We start from the raw sequence: 6,000 nt of genomic DNA, 5'->3' as shown, positions 1-6,000 counted from the left end.
CTATTCTTCAGAAACCCTATGTGTCTCTTGCTCTCCCCAATAAAAAGAAATGCAACCATCTCTTCAAATACCTCCAATCCATATCCATATCCATATTCCATATTCCATTTATAAGTTATATATATATATATATATATATATATATATTTGTATATATATTACATTCCTCACGTTTCCAGTAAATTCAAAGCAAATAGTTGATGTTTAAAACTATTACTTACATACATGTAATCTTACATTGAATACCATGTAGATTGAACGTTGAAGCTCTACAATGATCGAGATGTGGTCGCTCTCTAATGAACTTCGCCCCTTTGCAATGTCGCATGCAGTTAAAGCTAGCTTAATAAGATGTTATGGCATGTCATCCTCCAAAAATGAGAAGCTAAATAACTTTGAATGCATATTTCATAATATGAATATATGTATTAAATACATTATATAACTTATCTTTTATTTGCATGCCTTATTATGTTGAAAGATATTTTATTCATTCTCCACAGACCATAGTATCTTGAAACTTAAAATTAAAGTATGTAACAAAATGTAGTATCTTGAAAAGAAAACTAAAAAATGATTCAAGTCCATCATATTTATTGAAATTGAAGTCTGTAGTACCAGTAATAGGGATGTAGTTATAATATTTCATGTACCTCAAACTGAACAGGGACAGGGATAGAGAATTATATTATAATCAACATAGATATTAACTTATGTTTGACAGTAACATTATATAGTATGGAGAAAAGAAAATTGAAAAAAAAAATGATGATAAAAAAATTTATAACATTCTGTAATGAATTGTATTTATTATAATGGAATACTTATTACTTACTTTATAATGAAATGCTGCAGGGAACTAGGTATCATTTTACAGCACCAAAATTTATAGCATCCAAGTTCACCTCTAAGTTTCAAGAGGGAGAACATTATGCTATGCGAAACTTCAGGTTTACAAACTTACACATAATAAAGTGTAGTCACTTCACATAATTACAAAGCTACTTTTTATGGAAACAATGAGGTGCGAGTTGAAACTAATCAAAGATTTCCTAAACTCATCTATGCATTCAAATCCTTCGATGAGATTCAAGCCATTGAAAACATTGCGGAAGCTGTTCCAATTGGTAATTATAAAAATGTCTTATATTTTTTTCATGTATTTCTATTTTTACTTCCAACATTTTATAATAGAAATGATGCATGCAGATGTGATTGACAGAATTATTCTGAATCCTAATCCACAGAAAATCACAACACGAGATGGAAAAGGAAAAAAAAAACTCTTAGATCTCATTCTAAAAGATACCGAGTGAGTTATTCTATACATATTATGTTTACATTAATAAAATAAAACTTTTGAGTTGGTTGTTCCTTAAATGTACTTTTGTTTGAAGGGCGAAAAAAATGTCACGTACTCTATGGGATGATTAGAGCATTTGTAGTGGAGAGCCAATGTAGGCTCTTAAAAGTGGTCCATACCATTTAAGAGCCCACTCCCCATAGTGGGAGAGCCTCCACCTTGGCTCTTAAATTTAATTTTTGATTATATATTTAATTTTAATGTTGTTATCAATTAAAATTAATATTAAATTTAACAACATAAATTAATTAAAATTAACCCTTCATTTGAAAATTAAAATTGTGTTACAATAAAAATAAAATCTTAAATTAATTAAAATTAACCCTACATTGACTGAAAATTAAAATTGCATTATAATAAAAATTTAATAATCATTACGGCGTTTGATTTCCTCCTCCTTCTTCAAGTGAAACGACAATCCGTCTGAATTCATAGTAGAGGTGTCCTTGCCCATGATGATGCCGTCCGCAAGGTCGCATTGGGTTTGGGAGAAAGCGCCCATGACCTTTACCATGCTTTTCATGGCCTCCACTGCACGTTTTTGCTCTGTCGACGATTATGCCTTCTTCTTGCCTTTTCCCTTGTCCTTTTTCGCCGCCCTTTGGCCTTAGGGCCGTGTAGTGGCTCTCGGTCGTTGTGTAGCCTCCACATAAGCCCTTTGAATGCTTCGAGGAGTGGACATCCTCACTAATGGACGCAAACTTTTGAGTTTCGCATAGCACCTTCTAAACATGTGGATACTTGAACGGTGAGGCTTGAGCGGTGATTTGCTCATCGCTCAGGTCGGAGGCCCAATTTGCGTGGCACTTGTTGTATATTGCCTCTCACACCTTCACGTCCTTTCAGCATTGGAAATGCAACTTTATTTGCTTGACGTTACGTGGAATGGTGTCGGCGGGCTGTTGAGCGTTGTACTTTGTGAGGATGGCACCCTTTTGGTCGGCGCCTTTCACGGGGTCGCATGTTGCCTCTGCGTAGAGACGACAAACGAGTGTCGTCACGGCCGAGGTGTATCCACCTCGTTGTTTGGTGGACAACTTTTTTTTTTTTTTTATCGGGCAAAGTCATGTTAGATTGTTAGTAATTAGTTCTCCATCCACTCCAAGAACCACCTTATCTCTCCATTCACCAAAATCCACCTTATATCTCCCAATCTCCAATTCGCTCCCAAGAGGGATCGAACCCGGGTCACTTCACTTAAGTGAGGACCTGGTGGCCAGTGGGCTAAGCCCCCTGGTTTGTTTGGTGGACAACTATCTCCTCCACTTCGAGGTCCGCCGCTGCCGTTGGAGCGGAGATAGATTCTTGGGAGAAAAGGTGAGAATGCTCCACCGAAGGAATTGTCCGGATTGGAATTTTGTGGGTGGGTGTAGAGTTGTCAACTGGGCTGGGCCAGCCCGGCCCGGCCCAGGCCCGGTTGAGCCCGTAAGGAGTTAGGCCCAGCCCAGCCCAAGCCCACATTTGAAATGGGCCGGTCCTGGGCCGGGCTTTTTATAAAATATCGAACCCAGCCCGATTCAGGACCACATGTCTAGTGGGCTTGGGCCTCAAATGGGCCGGGCCTCACATGGGCTTATGCTGGGTCGAGTATGATGGGCTTATACTGGGTTGTACTTCGAATGACGGAATGAGCTTCAGTTGGGTACGAATGAGTTTTCAATTTTAGATTGTTTTAAATTTGTAATTATTATCTTTAAATTATTTTGAGCTTATTTATATATTTGACAAATGGTCCTTGGGCTTTAAATAGGTTTAATATTTTATTGGGTTTAATATTTTAGTATTGCTAAATTGTGTAGGGAATTGAATATTGAATAAGAGGAATAAATATATAAATAATATTTAACCTAAATTATTGGGCTTGGACCGGTCCTGGGCTGGGCCTGGTCCTGGTCCTGGGCCGGGCTTCTAACGATCCTGGTCCTGGGCCGGGCTTGGGTTTGATAAATAGCCCAAATGGAGCCCATTTCAAAGGGCTGGCCCGGCCCAACTAACCCATTCGATCAAGTGGGCTGGTCCTGGGCCGGCCCATACCGGGCTTGGGCCGGTTCGGGCTGGGCCGGCCCGGCCCAGTTGACAACTCTAGGTGGGTGTTCCACCAATTCCTCCAATTTTCATCCATTATTCTAGCACAATTTGAATTGAAGTGAAAGAAAGTTTAAAAGGAAGAAAGTGTAGAGATTAGTTTGAAAATGAAATGGAAGCATGAATTATTTATAGAGGTAAAAGTGAAATATATATATATATATATATATATATATATATATATATGTATGTATATATATAGGGAGAGGTTCAAGAAAGAACCATAAATAAAAAAAGAACGGAGAACCATTTTCAGCCATTCGATCATCAAGATCTACGGTGGATGCATCATCTTGTTGGATAAATATAGAACCTGGGTTCGAATCCTGAAGGGAGCATTTTTTTTAAATTTTTTTAGTGCATTAATTTTAACAGCGAATGCATTAATTTTAACAGTGAATGCATTAGATTTGATGATTCTTCCATTCTCACAAATAATGTAGTTCTCTCTAGAACCACACTATATATATATATATATATATATATATATATATATATATATATATATATATATGTTCGCTATTTTATTTAACACGCCGCAAGTGTACGGGTGCAATTGTGTACAGTAGCAAGCAAGGTCGTATTCCACAGAGACTAATTATTATCAATTCATATCCTAAATTATTCTACTCTATCTGGACAAACGAAATTAAGAGTTTTGTTTTTGAAACTAAATAAAATAAATAAATAACAGGAAACAAAAATAAATCAAGCTGCGAAACAGAGAAACAGATAAGAGACGATTTCCCAAGGCAAAGGTTTCAACAGATTCTCCTAACTAACATGTTCAATTCAATTAATAAGATGATTCCTAAGGCAATCTCTTAGCTAGTTCATACCCACTCCCGTGGCATACAAACTGTTGATTACATGCAAGGCTACTGTCACAGGGTCTTCCTTCAACTCTGAATTTTTTGCCCCGTGCAACGCCGAATTCCCGCAATCCGACCAGCTTCTTCCCTCACCAACACTCGTTTGACCCTTAGAATGTATGAGGCTCTCGAATGTAATGTGCACGAATCAAAGTTCACACGCAGCGGACATCAACATGAACAACCTTAAGCAACACACAATGATTTACGGGGACACCACGCCCCAACCTTTAATTTTATTCCCACAATAAAATTACAAGGACCTATCTCTATGCTCAAGGCTCGCGCACATACCGTACACTGCACGTTCACAGCCAATTACAACAATATAAATGTGATAGACAACCCCCATCACTAGGTAAAAATCGTCGAGATAACCACTCAAAAGCATCCACGTCGTGGGCAATTATCCCAGCCGGAACTGCCCACTAACTCCTGTCTTCAGCCTGCAAACCGCCTCACAACCGACATCTTCAGAGCTGACATCCAGAGCTGATCTGGTCCGCTCTGCTCTGGTCTTCTCTGCTCTGGTCCGGTCTGTAGAGCTGGTCTGCTCTGACCCATAGAGCTGGTCTGCTCTAACTTTCCGCTGGTCTGCTCTACCTCCAGAGCTGCTCTGCTCTGCCTCCAGAGTTTCTCATCATGCCGAGGCGTGCCTCTAACTCGGCACGTCTCGGCCCCAACCATCAAGGGGCTAACAGCTACCATTCCTGGATCACACTTCTAACATGTAACTCCTAAAAGTTCCTAGGATTAATACCCTTACAATTATCAATTCCCTTTAGAATTAAAATAAATGTGTTCTATGCTCTTAATTCAGGTAATAATCATCATCTCCCAATCTCAAATTAAAACCTAAGATTATGCTAAATTGGTGATCAAGCAATAAAGCAAACAAATATAACAAGAACATAAAAAGGAATAACAATCTCAATTAATTGAATCAAACAGTCAGAAATTCAAATAATGTCTACTTCCTAAACCCTGTGAAAAAGGGATTTTAGCCACACATAGACATATAACTAAAAATCAATATCTCAATAAAACTGTAAAACATTCAACAATAAAACCGTAGTAGAATCAAGAATCTTCAGTTCTTGCTCTGGCTCCGTTCTCCGTCTCTCTCAGCTCTCAGGAAAAGTAAAATATGATGAAAGGTGATAAAAGCCTCAGAGAATAAGTTCTTGGGGAGTATTTATATGACCTAGGTCAAGTAGGACTCAAAATACCCCAAAAATCGCGTGTAAAGCTAAAAATCCGAAAACTGGGCGGAAACTCGGCGTCTCGCGCGGCCTGTGCCGCGGCCGCGTGGCTGGCCCGCTCGGTCCTCCAGCGAGTCCTTCTCTGTCGCGCGACCGTGGCATGCGGCCGCATGCCCGGACCGCGCGACCTCCAGCGCGTGCGCTCCGACCCGCGAACTTTCCGACGCTCATTCTTGCTCATCTGATGCCCGATTTGAGCCCCGTTCGTGCCTATGGACTCGTCTCTTCACGTACTTCACTACACTTCATCCAAAACTTCACAAATCAAGTCCAAAAACCTGTAAAAACAGCACGAGCACGGACGAGTAGTCTATTCTACAAAAATATGCAATTCAAATCAAAGACACTCAAGAACTCAAAAAGAGACTCCCAAAACGCTAAAGAATAATGTGATAAAGGAGTGAAAAAAACATGTAAA

Source organism: Salvia miltiorrhiza, chromosome 1, assembly GCF_028751815.1.
Source record: "Salvia miltiorrhiza cultivar Shanhuang (shh) chromosome 1, IMPLAD_Smil_shh, whole genome shotgun sequence".
NCBI lineage: Eukaryota > Viridiplantae > Streptophyta > Magnoliopsida > Lamiales > Lamiaceae > Salvia > Salvia miltiorrhiza.
The sequence above is the reverse complement of the archived record's forward strand: the minus strand, read 5'-3'. Positions refer to the sequence as shown.